A 16,334-nucleotide genomic window follows, 5' to 3' on the forward strand; every position below is an offset into this window, starting at 1 on the left:
CCCAGTAGAAAGAAGGGGCCACCAAAGAAGGATGTACTTTTCTCTGAAGGGAGGAGAGAACTTCCACTTTGCTTATGGCCTTGCTGAGCTACTGGATCGAAAGGCTTCCATAGCTGAGGCAGATCGTATCAAGAGCCTTGGGTGGCATTTGGATCCGGCTGAAGAGCCCATGAGAGTATTGTAGGCATGGAAAGCCAAGACACTCTGGCAAACAAACAAACAAACAAACCTAACTGAAAGATCTCTGTGAGTGAGATCCCAGTGGAAAGAACGGGGCCATCAAAGAAGGAGGTACCTTTCTCTGAAGGGAGGAGAGAACTTCCACTTTGACTATGACCCTGTCGGAATAAGATCAAAGTCGGCGAACCCTGAAGGCTTCCATAGCCTTGGCAACTCATGACTAGAGCCTAGGGAGATTACTGACCCCATAAACAAGAGTGTCAAATTGTTAAGTCAACAACAGGAGTCACTGTGTGCTTACTTCTCATGTGTGATCTGTCCTTAATGTGTTGTCTAATGTGCAGTGATGCTATAACTAGTACTAGAACAGTATTTTTACACTTTGTGTTTCTGTGTGGGTGCAAACTGATGAAATCTTTATTTAGTATATACAGAATTGATCTTCTGTATATAAAGATAATTGAAAATGAAAAAAAACCCTGGTGTTAAATTGAAAATGGCATAGAAAATTAATCAATTTTTAAAAAATATCATGTAGGATCTCTCTCCTTAATGTGCTGTACATTGTGATTTAATGCTATAACTAGTACTCCAACAGTATTTTTTCACTTTGTGTTTCTATGTGGGTGCAAACTGTTGAAATCTTTACTTAATATATGCTAAACTGATCTTCTGTATATAAAGAGAATTGAAAATGAATCTTGATGTGAATGGAAGGGGAGAGGGAGCGGGAAAGGGTAGGGTTGCAGGTGGGAGAGAGGTTGTGTGTGGGGGGAGCCATTGTAATCCATAAGCTGTACTTTGGAAATTTAAATTCATTAAATAAAAGTTAAAAAAAAAAGAGCCTTGGGTGATCACTTATGTCATACATAAGTATGTTATTTGTTAAATATACAACAAGAATCACTGTGCACTAATTTCCCACACAGGACCTCTGTCCCCAAAGAGTAGTACCATGAAACTTAATAGTAAAACTTATTCTCAAGAATCACTTCTTTTTAGTGTATTAAATGGAGGATATTATTATGTCTCACAAGTTATAGTTATGTCTAAGAGCTCACAAAAGATGTATCATCCTTGGGTTCTTCTTTAAAGACAATTAAGTTTCTAAAAGGAAAAAAAGGGAAAGGAAGGAAGGGGAAAGAGGAAGGAGAAAAAAAGCGAAATCACCTCTGAGAAGTAACAACATAGAGCAGCCTTTTTATAGGCTGTTGTGGCACAGTTCTCTTAGTTTTTTTTTTTTTTTTTTACTCCTTTCATTCTTTTTTTTCTTTTTCTTTATTTCTTTTTCTTTTTCTTTCTCAAATAGAACAGGAGAGGGAGCAGTAAGAGGTGGGGAGAAAAGGTAGGAGGGCTATGCTTTGGGAAGAATTACTGTGTCCATAATGTTATATTTACGAAATACATACAAATCAAAAAATTAAAGAAAATTGAAAGCCATATATATTGTTAACATAATTACAACTGTGCACTACAAAGTCAAGAAGTTCTAATATTTTTATGTAGGTCTGAAAAATAAGACTGTATTTTTTGACTCTTTCTTCCCTCCAATTTCTATAAAACAATCCATTTTGTTAGTTCCCTTGCCCTTATTCCATATGAAAAACCTCTTTCCCAGAGCTCTTTCAGTTTCAGTTTTGGTTATGTACTTTCTGTTCCTGCTGAAGAGCTGTCATACTGAGACCTTCATTCAATACTTTCAGAAGTCTATTAAAAGGTCATGTGTGACAATGACATCATATTTGCCAGGCTACATCTGACAGATTATTTTTAGGGGAGAAACTGATAAATGGGAATCCTTTTGAACTATAAAATACATTTACAGCAACCACCACATTATTTTCCTTTGCATATTATCTACTGTTTCCCTTTTTCAGGTTGTTTCTAGTTTTTATACCAGAACCAAGCTAATAACATTTACAAGTTGTCATTCGGATCCTTTTCATTTTAGATGGACTCCTGTTTTCATTTGTAAGTGATATTCTTTGTATTTCTGAGAGGCAAAGCAATGAAGTGAATAAGTTTATGATCCTTAGAATTAAGCGGCCTTGGGGTTATTCCAGCTTATCACTTATTGCATATTTTAAAACAAGTTAACAGTTATAGTGTCTCTAGGCTTTAATTTCCTTGCCTGTAAAATGGGGATAATAATAGCAGGTACTTCATAGGTTTGTGACTTAATCAAGTGTAGTGTTTGGGAAAGTACTTGGAACATTCACATATACAGGGCCTGAGTTCAAAAGCAACCTGACTCCCAAGCTTGAGTTATTAACTGCTATGCAACTCTGTTTCATGTAGAAAGCATGTTTTGAATGATTCTATTGGTGATCAGACTGCCATCTAGAACAGTGGTTTGCAGGTATGGATATCTGCGGTCTATGTATGTTGAAGGTCTTGATGTAAACTGGGAAGCAGAATATCCTTATCACTTGAAGAGTCTTTTCAAAACTGGGCTCCCTCTCGAGAAAGCTTTGTAAGCCCTTTGGTGAGCTGTGGTAGGGATGTGTATCTTGAATGAACACTCTTTGCAATTTAATGTACCCTCTCGTTGAGGAAATTGATTTGAAAGAAATTGCTACATTTTGCTGAAATGGAATGAGTCTACTAATAGAAATCCCAGGAAATCATCCAAAAAGGAAGTCAAATGAAAAGAAAGAAAAATGTTCTTAAGTTCAGTATGCCCCCTTGTAAATAATAATAAACACCCCCATTTTTTTTAACAGAAATGACTCATATTTCTACATGCAAAACACATGGTAGAAGCCACATCAGGTTTTTTTTTATCACCTAATTCCTATTTAGCTAGTTTCTCACTTTGATAAATGCTTTAGTTACTTATTATATTATTAAACCTATATATAATCCCCACAATTCTTGCCAAATTGACTTCAAATAAGCTCAACTTTAAATACATAATTTAAGAAAAGCAAAAATAAAGATTAAGCATTTTCTAGTACTTTTGCAATGGATTGTCACACTGTTCTTTCATACTAAACTGAAATTACTAAATCAATGCCATGTATTAAATATACAAATCTTAAAATTCTTTTCTGATTATAATGTAAAGAAGTAAGATGCAAATAACAAAAGTGTGATGGAAATAAAAATATAAAAACATGAATGCATATTAAATAGGTAGTACTTATATTGGATTGACCATGTGTTGAGAACTAAGAACTTTTCCTATGGCTTGAATGTGGTTCATCCCTTCCAAAACTCATGATGGAGTTCATTCTCCATTGTGATATATTAAGAGGATAAAAACTTTATCTGACAGTGGTGTTTAGAGATGAGGCTTTTGGGAAGTGATTAGCATTAGACAAGGCCTTCATAGTGGAGCCTTCATTGTTGAATACTGGTGGCTTTATAAGAAACAGAGACCAGAGCCAGAGAAGATACACACACACACACACACACATTCTTTACTGCCGTGTGATGTCCTGACATTTAGCAAGAAGGCCATCACTAGATGCAGCCCTTCAACCTTGGACCAGAACTATGAGCCAAAATAAACCTCCTTTCTTTACAACTTAACAGTATTGCATTATTAGAAACAGTAGAAAATCTTCTATAGTACTGCATGATCGAACTTATTCAACTAATACAATGGCCTATGAAAGAGACCCAGTGATTAAAATTACCTTTTTTTAAGAGACAGGAAATTAAGAGCGGTTAACATCAGAGATGTCTGATCTCAGTACCTGTAATCTTAACCATACTGTTTTTCCCTGCACCAAAAGCCTGTGATAAATATGTGAAAGATAACAAGTGAAAAGCATAAAACAAACAGAACTCTTTCCTGTGTTGTTTTAGATATGCCTTTTTTTTTGAGGTTATAACTATCTAAATTTTAGTTCTTGAAGTGAGATTTTTTTCCCCCATAGAATAGCACAGTTCTCTACCCTGAAACACACTGTCATCCTTCGGCACCTCCTTTCCCCTGCCCTCTCTCTCTCCCAAACATTTCAAGTATATGTGGTCAAATACATATGCACAGAGATATTTGTGTTCTGTTGCAGGATTCTGAAGTTCTGCATGAAATTCTGTTCTACTGAAAAACATCTTAGAAGCAAGTCTATTGATCATCAGGGGCTAGTTTTGGTGTACTATTTGAAATAGCTAGAATTCTGCGTTTTAAAGATGTGTATTACAACAGAAGCATTATTCAGTTTATCTTTCAAAAATAAACTTCTCGGCTTTTTTCCTTGTTTGGAAGATGTGGTAAAGTGAGCAATTAAAATTCACAGTTTATCACTTTGACAGAAGATTAAAAATAGAGGAATTTAAAAACAAACCTTTATGTTTCTAAAAATATATGAAGTTCTTCTTTATGAATTTTCCCACAGTTCTTTTTTCTTTGCAAAAAACTCCTCACATTTCATCTGCATTTGATTGACTGCAATACAAAAGTCAAGTTGGTCTAATTTAAAATGACTTGCTCTTATCATATAATGTCATCTCTTATTTTCAGCAGAGATAAAAGAAATTGAGTGAGAAAATTGAAAAATCATTTTAATGCTCCCCAAAGAAATTGTAACATGAGCTGGAACATATGGGTAATTTGTGAGAAAAAGTCAGCTTTGGAGTTTAATAATTTTCAGTGTAATTTTTGTGACTAAATGTTGTAAACTAAGCCAAGCTTTCTTCCTCCCCCCCCCCAACCCCTTTTTTTTAGAGACAAAAATTCCAATTGGACTTCTTTGAACTTTCTGTTTCCTTTGGAACTCTGGGGTATTGAACAAGAATGACTCATGACGTATGATAAAAATGCAACTTTGTTTACTCTTCAAAAATGTAGTTAGTGAAATAATCTCTCCTTATCCCCTGGTTGGAGGGCTGGTTCCATTGCTGTTTTGCTCACATGTAGGTAATATACTATACTAAGGTCACTTTAGGTCAAAACTGGCTTCAACTTAAACATTGGAATGTCTGCTTCCCAAAAATGATCAAAACAATGGTGCTAATTTTTCTTTGGCATTAGGGCCCATTGTGTTGTGATAGGGAAGGCCTTGTCCTCCTCCTCAGTACATATTTCCCTCCTTCCCTAACTTCCTAGCTGCATTTGATTTTCCAGTGTTAGGTCCAGGAGGAGAAGGAATCAAGGGGAAAGAACAGTGTCGTTAGTGCTAGGTGCAGTCAGAACTGACTACATATTTGGGGCCTGGTATGAGATGAAATGAAAGATCTTTTACTCAAAAGGCAAGAAAAGCATGTCTTTAAAAGTACCAAAGAATACGTATCTTTCCCTCTCTTTCACAATCTGCTTCTTATCATATTGTTTGTTTTCTGTTTAATATCATCTCAAGAAAAAATTGTAAATTAGGATGATTTTATTGTTCACCTTTATATTTCTCACTCCCAGCTTTTTTATTTATTAACAAATAGTAATTGTATATATTTATAGGGTACAATATAATATTGTGATACATGCATACATTTTAATGGTTATATTAGAATAATTAGTATCCATCGCTTCATATATTCAAGATTTCTTTGTAGTGTGCACATTCAGTGGTCTTCCTTCTAGCTATTTAGAAAAGTAGAGTATGTTATTTTTATTGCTAACTATTATTACCCTACTGTGCAACAGAACATCAACAGGCTTGTCTTTACAATAAGGGAAGAAGGTACTTTTTTTTTTTTAAAGATTTTTTCAGTTATTTGAAAGTCAGAGTTACACAGAGAGAGAAGGAGAGGCGGAGAGAGAGGGAGAGGGAGAGGGAGAGGGAGAGGGAGAGAGAGAGAGAGAGAGAATGTCTTCTGCAACAACAGCAGGAGCTCGGCTGATCTGAAGCGAGGAGCTAGGAGCCTCTTCTGGGTCTCCCACGTGGGTGCAGGGGCCCAAGGACTTGAGTCGTCTTTCCCTAGTTTTCCTAGCTGCATTGGAAGTGGAACAGCTGGGACTCGAACAGGCACCAATATGGGATGCCTGCACTGCCGGTGGCAGCTTTACCCGCCATGACACAATGCCTGTCCCCAAGTCCTTTTTAATTCAATAAAGTAAACCTTTTTGAGATCTGACTTATCTATCTATTTATATTTTTGATGGGATTAACTTTGGAGAAGAACCCAAGAATAGTGCATCTTTTATGAGCACTTAAACATCACTATAGCTTATGATACATAGATGATTTCCTCCACTTAATACATTAAAGCGAGGTAGATCTTTGTGGTCAAATTTTACCATTAACTCTCATAATCCAACTCTTGAAGGAGAGAGGTCCTGCGTGGGAAGTTAGTGCACAGTGACTCCTGTTGTTAATTTTTTTTTTTTTAATCTGACAGATAGAGTTAGACAGAGAGAGAGAGAGAGAGAGAGAGAGAGAGAGAGAGAGAGAGAAAGATCTTCCTTCCATTGGTTCACCCCCCCCCAAATGGCCGGTATGGCTGGTGTTGCACCGATCTGAAGCCAGGAGCCAGGTGCTTCCTCCTGGTCTCCCATGTGAGTGCAGGGGCCCAAGAACTTGGGCCATCCTCCACTGCCTTCCTGGGCCACAGCAGAGAGCTGGACTGGAAGAGGAGCAACCGGGACAGAATCCGGCGCCCAAATGGGATGCTAGCGCTGCAGGTGGAGGATTAACCAATTGAGCCATGGCGCTGGCCCTCCTGTTGTTAATTTAACAATTAACACTCTTATGTATGATTTCAGTGATCACCTGAGGCATTTGACATGTGCTGCCTAGGCTGTGGAAGCCTTTTGAATCCACTGACTCCTTCCATATTTAGAAAGGGCCATGGGAAAAGTGGAAGTTCTCTCCTCCCTTCAGGTACTCCCAGTTTTCAAAGCAGATATAAGAGCATTTCACTTTTATACACAATTTCTGAAACTGCATAACTTGTATTTTGCAGCTGGAACATAAATGTATAGCAAAGAGGAAACACTGGTTATAACTAACTCAACTGCTTTATATAATTTATTTTTCTTTTTTAAATAAAGTGCCTAGTGTGTGCTAATTTATTTGAGAGAGCAACAGAGATCTCTCATTTTTTGACTCATTTCGTAATGCCCACTAGTTGGGATGGGCCAGGCCAAAGCCAGGAGCTGAGAAGTTAATTCAGGTCTCCCACAAGGGTGACAGGAACCCAATTATCTAAGCCATCACCTGCTGCCTCCCAGGTTTGCATTAACAAGATGCTGGAGTTAGGAGTGGAGCCAGGACTCAAACCCAGGCATTCAGATATGTGATGCTAGTGTCCGAAACAGCGACTTGACCAGTACACTAAATTTTAATCCTTCTTGATAGATGTACATTCTACTGTATCTGCCTTGGACTTACTGAGTAAGGAAGGACTGAAAGGAAAACAAGCCATGACTTTCCCCATCTTTCTTTCTGTTACCATTTTTTTAGTTTGCTAACTCAGGGAAGTAAAATGATTGAGGAAGAATATGATAGGGTTCCTTGTTTTTTTTTTTTTTTGTTTCTTAGAATGCCAATGTCTTTTTGTGTTCAAATTCTGATTTAGATATAAAACATGGCACTGGAGGGCTGTCACAGCTGCTATTTAATAGGTTATAGACACAAATAATTTACCTTGTACTCACTCTGAGTCCCACTGAACTCTCACACATTGTGGATAAACTGGATTTCTGTGTCATGTTGCATTACAAATGCCATTTTTGGAAGGAGCAGCAAGGAATGGAAGAAACCCATTATCCCACTGGATTTACAAAACACAAGGTCAAAGACAAAGTTATTAAAAATTTTGTTACATAAAACATTAAACCACGCATTGAAGAGGTCCCTTCTGAGTGCAAGGTTCCATACAATTGCACAGGTTGCATGCCATGAAGCTGATCCCAAGTGCAGTTGTCCCATTCACATGTAGTCTCTTGCTATTGGATTCCCCGTGATTCTTCCAGATGGTTGAATTAGGAAGACTTTCAGCTGGCTTCTGGCAGGTCCACATCTGGTCCACAGTCAATTCTCATTCATGGTTGGTTTGTATTTGTAACTACTTCCCATATGCAGCAATATTGCAACTTTACTTTGCCAGGAAAGCAGCTCTCAGGGTTTCCTAGGCAGACAGCTGACCTACTTTGGCTTTCTAGGTGATACCGGTGCCATTGAAGCACCCTTCTCCCTTGGCCAGAGCTGGAGAGACAGAAATACCTCAATCCCTTCTTCTTGGTGATCTAATAGGTTAGAGCTCACAATACAGTATCTTTATCTTCCTCACAAAGTCTTCTCCCTGGCTCTAGTTTCTCAAGTTTTTATACCTCCCTCTGTGTACAACCAATTTAAGACTTTGATACAGTTTTTGGGTAAGTTCTTGACAATTTGCATTTTTTCCTCAAAAAATTACTTTGTTTCTGATATCTATTCTGCTTAGTACATCAACTGAAACTTTGAAATTCAACATTCTGTTTCGTGTAAATTATACTTAGGGCTGAGCACCCCATAGGGCACAAAGATTGTGTCAAATGTATGGTCTCTTTGAGGCCATATAGAATATACATGTCTATCAGTCTGCTTTATGAGAACAATGTGCTACTAAGCTTTCAATCTGTCTTGAAGCATATAATATAGGGGCATTGATTCAAAAACATGTTCAGTATATGTTGGTCTGAGGAATTTAAAATATTTTTAATGTTTCATCTAAGACCAAATTATTTGTATGAAAATAATGTGCTGTAGAGAAAAAAGCAGGGCTCCAGTATCAGAGAGATTTGCATATAATTTCAGTGTTTTTATACTTCTTACCTATTATCATGAGGAAGTTACTTGAAACTGAAAAATTGGATAATAATATCAGTGTTCTAGGATCATTTGATGATAATGTTTATGTAAACTTCAGACTCAACCAAAGTAACTTGCCTTGATGAACATCAACAATTTTTTGGAGAGTATCAAGTTTATTGGCTGGAGGAGAAAATTATTATTTAAATTCTAACTGACAACAGCCCTTTTGAATAGGAGTAGCATATACTTTATAATGGGGGCTATTGGATTTATGGAAATACAGGCCTCTGGGAACTGGCTAGAATTGAAAAAAATGAGAAGGAAGAGAACTAGCATGCCTATATAATAAAGTAAGAAATTTGGAGTTTAACTCAAACATGGCTATCATGCTTCATTGCTCCCTATCTCCCACCCAAATAAATAAGCATATGTCCTTGGGTATTAGTAATCAGTAGATAGCTTACTTAAGATTTTAAGAGAGGATGGACAGATATTTTACATTTTAGGTGAACAGCACTATATTCAAGAAAAGCCCACTGGATATATTTTGTATCTGCAAAGATACTTTCCTCAGCTTCCATATAGTCTCTGGCACCTGTTCTACATTCCTCCCAACTCCCAATCTTCCCCAATGCACATAACATTACATTTCTTATCTTAGCAATTTTTAAGCATACAGTTCAGTGGTATTGAATATATTCACATTGTTGCACAGTAGATCTGTGGAACCTTTAAATCTTGTATCATTGAAACAATTCTGTCTCCTCTTTTCCTCCAGTCTTTGGCAACCACCTTTCAACTTTCTGTTTTTATGGTTTGATATAGTTAGAATCATATCTTGTTTGTCCTTATTTTATTCTCCTATAAGAATTAGCTGAATATTAACCGCTTATCATATATGTGATCTGCAAATACTTTCTACCATTCCATTTTATTCTGTTGATTATTTTCTTTGATGTGAAGAAGTTGTAAAATTTGATGTATTCTAATTTTTCTGTTTTTTCTTTTGTTGCTATGCTTTTGGTATCATATCTCAGAAATCATTGCCAAATCTAAAGTTGTGAGTACCTTTCTCTTTGTTTTCTCTTAGGAGTTTTGTAGTTTGGGGTGTTACATTTATGTCTTTAATATATTTTAAGCTAATTTTTGTATATGGTGTGAGATGAGAATCCAACCTAATTTCTTGGTGGTTTTTCAGTTTTGCCAAGATCATATGTTGAATGTTTCCTCATTGTGTAATAATGGTGTCCTTGTTGACAGTCATTTACCATATATGCAAGGGTTTCTGAGTTCTATCTCTAATTTTTGATCTGTGTGGCTGTCTTTATACCAAGACAACACTGTCTTAATTACTGTTGCACTGTAGAATGTTTAAAAATCAGAAAGCGTAAGACCTTCACATTTTTTATTTTTCAAAACTGTTTTGTCTATATCAAGGTCCCTTGGTTTCCATATGACTTTTATGATAGCCTTTTCTATTTCTGCCAATAACATTTTGGGATTTCAGTAAGGATTGCATTGAATCTGTGGATTACTGAGAGTCATATCTTAGTCCATTTTGTGTTGCTTTAGTGAAATACCTGGGCTCAGATAATTTGTAAATAAAAGAGGTCTGGAGACCCAAGAGCATGGTGCTGGCATTTGCTCAGCTTTGGTGAAGGTCCCTTGGCTGATGACATCAGAATGGTAGAAGTGTGTAAGTGGTAAGTGGCAAGTGACATGTACAGGAAAGTTCACGTGTTGAGACAAGAAGCAAGAGACTGAGATGGGAAAAGACTAATACACACACACGCACACATACACACACATGTAACAGCCCATTGTTATGGAAACAAACTTTTTCTTGTAAAACTTGATATACTCCCATGAGAAAAACAATCCATTCTTAAGGGCAGATCCCCCATAGTATAATTATTCTCTACTCCGCCCCATTCAGATGTTCTAGCACCCTATCCGTGGGCCTTTGGAGGGTGCACTGAAACAATACCCATATGATAGCAGGTAATATGGACATTTAAACAATGCTCAGTCTTCTAATCCATGAACAGAAAGTGTATTCTCTTTATATCAGTTGTCTTTTTTTTTTCATTAATGTTTTGTAGTTTTTCTTTCTTTCTTTCTTTTTTTTTAATTAAACTTTTATTTAATGAATATAAATTTCCAAAGTACAGCTTATGGGTTACAATGGCTTCACCCTCCCAAAACTTTCCTCCCACCCACAACCCTCCCCTTTCCCGCTCCCTCTCCCCTTCCAATCACATCATGATTCATTTTCTATTCTCTTTATATACAGAAGATCAGTTTAGTATATATTAGGTAACGATTTCAACAGTTTGCCCCAATATAGCAACACAAAGTGAAAAAAAACACTGTTGGAGTACTAGTTATAGCATTAAATAATAGTGTACAGCACATTAAAGACAGAGATCCTACATAATATTTTTTAAATTAATTAATTTTCTATGCCATTTCCAATTTAACACCAGGTTTTTTTTTTTTCATTTCCAATTATCTTTATATACAGAAGATCGATTCAGTATATAATTAGTAAAGATCTCATCAGTTTGTACCCATGCAGAAACACAAAGTGTAAAAATACTGTTTCAGTACTAGTTATAGCATCACTGCACATTAGACAACACATTAAGGACAGATCCCACATGGAATGTAAGTACACAGTGACTTCTGTTGCTGACTTAACAATTTGACACTCCTGTTCATGGCGTCAGTAATCTCCCTAGGCTCTAGTCATGAGTTGCCAGGGCTATGGAAGCCTTTAGAGTTCACTGAGTTTGATCTTATTCCGATAGGGTCATAGTCAAAGTGGAAGTGCTCTCCTCCCTTCAGAGAAAGGTACCTCCTTCTTTGATGGCCCCGTTCTTTCCACTGGGATCTCACTCACAGAGATCTTTCATTTAGGTCTTCTTCTTTTTTTTCCTTTTCCATGGTGTCTTGGCTTTCCATGCCTACAATACTCTCATGGGCTCTTCAGCCAGATCCGAATGCCTTGAGGGCTGATTCTGAGGCCAGAGTGTTGTTTAGGATGTCTGCCATTCTATGAGTCTGCTGTGTATCCCACTTCCCATGTTGGATCTTTCTCTCCCTTTTTGATTCTATCAGTTAGTATTAGCAGACACTTGTCTTGTTTGTGTGATCCCTTTGATTCTTAGACCTATTGGAGCCATCAAAAGTGAACTGAAATTGATCACTTGGACTAGTGAGATGGCATTGGTACATGCCACCTTGATGGGATTGTATTGGAATCCCCTGGCACATTTCTAACTCCATCATTTGGGGCAAGTCTGATTGTGCATGTCCCAAATTGTACATCTCCTCCCTCTCTTTTTCCACTCTTAAATTTAACAGGGATCACCTTTCAGTTAAAATTTAAACACCTAAGAATAATTGTGTGTTAATTACAGAGTTCAACCACTAGTACTAAAACAACAACAACAAATACTAAAAAGGATAAAGTATTACATTGTACATCTAGAGTCAGGACAAGAGCTGATCAGGTCATTGTTTCTTATAGTGTCCATTTCACTTCAACAGGTTTCCCCTTTGGTGCTCAGTTGTCACCGATCAGGGAAAACAAATGATATTTGTCTCTTTGGGACTGGCTTAATTCACTCAGCATGATGTTTTCCAGATTCCTTCATCTTGTTGCAAATGACAGGGTTTCATTGTTCCTTACTGCTGTACAGTATTCTATAGAGTACATGTCCCATAATTTCTTTATCCCGTCTACTGTTGATGGGCATTTGGGTTGGTTCCAGGTCTTAGCTATTGTGAATTGAGCTGCAATAAACATTAATGTGCAGATGGCTTTTTTATTTGCCAAATTAATTTCCTTTGGGTAAATTCCAAGGAGTGGGATGGCTGGGTTGTATGGTAGGGTTATGTTCAGGTTTCTGAGGAATCTCCAGACTGACTTCCATAGTGGCTTAACCAGTTTGCATTCCCACCAACAGTGGGCTAGTGTCCCTTTTTCCCCACATCCTCTCCAGCATCTGCTGTTGGTAGATTTCTGAATGTGAGCCATTCTCACCGGGGTGAGGTGAAACCTCATTGTGGTTTTGATTTGCATTTCTCTGATGGCTAGTGATCTTGAACATTTTTTCATGTGTCTGTTGGCCATTTGGATTTCTTCTTTCGAAAAATGTCTATTGAGGTCCCTGGCCCATCTCTTAAGTGGGTTGTTGGTTCTGTTGTTGTGGATTTTCTTGATTTCTTTGTAGATTCTGGTTATCAACCCTTTATCTGTAGTATAGTTTGCAAATATTTTTTCCCATTCTGTCGGTTGCCTCTTCACTTTCCTGACTGTTTCTTTTGAAGTACAGAAACTTCTCAATTTGATGCAATCCCAAATGTTAATTTTGGTTTTGACTGCCTGTTCTCCTGGGGTCTTTTCCAAGAAGTCTTTGCCTGTGCCTAAATCTTGCAGGGTTTCTCCAATGCTCTCTAATAATTTGATGGTGTCGGGTCGTAGATTTAAATCTTTAATCCATGTTGAGTGAATTTTTGTGTAAGGTGAAAGGTATGGGTCTTGCTTCAAGCTTCTGCACGTGGAAATCCAATTTTCCCAGCACCATTTATTGAATAGACTGTCCTTATTCCAGGGATTAGTTTTGGATCTTTGATCAAATATAAGTTGGCTGTAGATGTTTGGATTGATTTCTGGTGTTTCTATTCTGTTCCATTGGTCTATCCATCTGTTTCTGTACCAGTACCATGCTGTTTTGATGACAACTGCCCTGTAGTATGCCCTGAAATCTGGTATTGTGATGCCTCCAGTTTTGTTTTTGTTGTACAAGATTGCTTTGGCTATTCGAGGTCTTCTGTGTCTCCATATGAATTTCAGCATCATTTTTTCCAGATCTGAGAAGAAGGTCTTTGGTATCCTGATTGGTATTGCATTGAATGTATAAATTGTTTTTGGGAGAATAGACATTTTGAAGATATTGATTCTTCCAATCCATGAGCATGGAAGATTTCTCCATTTTTTTGTATCCTCTTCTATTTCTTTCTTTAAGGTTTTGTAGTTTTCATCGTAGAGATCTTTAACGTCCTTGGTTAAGTTTATTCCATGGTATTTGAATGTTTTTTGTAGCTATTGTGAATGGGATTGATCTTAGCAGTTCTTCCTCAGCCGTGGCATTGCCTGTGTATACAAAGGCTGTTGATTTTTGTGCATTGATTTTATATCCTGCTACTTTGCCAAGCTCTTCGATGAGTTCCAGTAGTGTCTTAGTTGAGTTCTTTGGGTCCCCTAAATAAAGAATCATATCATCTGCAAAGAGGGATAGTTTGAGTTCTTCCTTCCCAATTTGTATCCCTTTAATTTCTTTTTCTTGCCTAATAGCTCTGGCTTAAACTTCCAGAACTATATTGAATAGCAGTGGTGAGAGTGGGCATCCGTGTCTCGTACCAGATCTCAGCGGAAATGCTTCCAACTTTCCCCCATTCAATAGGATGTTGACCGTGGGTTTTTCATATATTGCTTTGATTGTATTGAGGAATGTTCCTTCTATACCCAATTTGCTTAGAGTTTTCATCATGAAAGTGTGTTGTATTTTATCAAATGCTTTCTCTGCGTCTATTGAGAGAATCATATGGTTTTTCTTCTGCAGTCTGTTAATGTGGTGTATCACATTGATTGTTTTGCGAATGTTGAACCATCCCTGCATACCAGGGATAAATCCCACTTGGTCTGAGTGGATGATCTTTCTGATGTGTTGTTGTATTCTATTGGCAATAATTTTATTGAGTATTTTTGCATCTATGTTCATCAGGGATATTGGTCTGTAATTCTCTTTCAATGCTGCATCTTTTTCCGGCTTAGGAATTAAGGTGATGCTGGCTTCATAGAAAGAATTTGGGAGGATTCCCTCTTTTTCGATTGTTCTGAATAGTTTGAGAAGAATTGGAGTTAGTTCTTCTCTAAATGTCTGGTAGAACTCAGCAGTGAATCCATCCAGTCCTGGGCTTTTCTTTGTTGGGAGGGCCTTTATTACTGTTTCAATTTCTGTGTCAGTTATGGGTCTGTTTAGGTTTTCTATGTCTTCCTGGCTCAATTTAGGGAGGTTGTATGTGTCCAAGAATCTGTCCATTTCTGATAGATTTCCCTGTTTGCTGGCATACAAGTCCTTGTAGTAATTTCTGATGATTCTTTTTATTTCTGTGGTGTCTGTTGTTACGTTTCCATTTTCATCTCTGATCCTATTGATTTGGGTCTTTTCTCTTCTTTTTTTAGTTAGTTGGGCCAATGGGGTGTCAATTTTGTTTATTTTTTCAAAAAACCAGCTCCTCGTTTGGCTGATTTTTTGTAATGTTTTTTTTTTTTTTTGATTCAATCCTGTTGATTTCTTCTTTGATTTTAATTATTTCTCTTCTCCTACTGGGTTTGGGTTTGGTTTGCTGCAGATTTTCTAGATCCTTGAGATGACTTGAAAGCTCATCTATTTGGTGCCTTTCCAATTTCTTGATGTAGGCATCTATTGATATAAACTTTCCTCTTAACACTGCTTTTGTTGTATCCCATAGGTTTTGGTATATTGTGCTTTTATCCTCATTTACTTCCAGAAAGTTTTTGATTTCTCTTTTAATTTCTTCTATGACCCATTGTTCATTCAGGAGCATGTTGTTCAATCTCCATGTGTTTGCACGTGCTCTAGGGATTCCCGAGTTGCTAATTTCCAATTTCATTCCTTTGTGGTCTGAGAAGCTGCATGGTATAATTCTAATTCTTTTGAATTTGCTGAGAATTGCTTTATGGCCTAGTATGTGGTCAATCCTAGAGAAGGTTCCATGTACTGCTGAGAAGAATGTAAAGTCCTTAGATGTAGGATGAAATGTTCTGTAGATATCTGTTAGATCCATTTGGGCTATAGTGTCATTTAAATCTACTGTCTCCTTGTTGATCTTCTGTCTTGTTGATCTGTCTATCTCTGAGAGTGGAGTATTGAAGTCCCCCAGTACTGTTGTATTGGGGTCTAAGTCTCCCTTTAAGTCCCTTAACAAGTCTTTTAAATAAGCTGGTGCCCTGTAATTAGGTGCATATACATTGATAATCGTTATATCTTCCTGTTGAATGGATCCCTTAATCATTAAATAGTGCCCCTCTTTGTCTCTCCTGACAGTTTTTGTGGTAAAGTTTATGTTGTCTGATATTAAGATGGCTACGCCCGCTCTTTTTTCATTTCTGTTGGCGTGGTATATATTTTTCCAGCCTTTCACTTTCAGTCTGTATGCATCATTGTTGGAAAGATGAGTTTCTTGTAAGCAGCAAAAAGATGGGTTTTGTTCCTTAACCCAATCAGCCAATCGGTGTCTTTTAACTGGACAGTTCAAGCCATTAACATTCAATGTGACTATTGAGAAGGAGTAACTTTGCCCTGTCATTTGCCAAAGATTTTTTCTAATATCTGGTTTGAGATTCCTGTGATCTTTTGCTGTGAGGTTTCCTTCCTTTAC

Source organism: Lepus europaeus, chromosome 11, assembly GCF_033115175.1.
Source record: "Lepus europaeus isolate LE1 chromosome 11, mLepTim1.pri, whole genome shotgun sequence".
Lineage (NCBI taxonomy): Eukaryota > Metazoa > Chordata > Mammalia > Lagomorpha > Leporidae > Lepus > Lepus europaeus.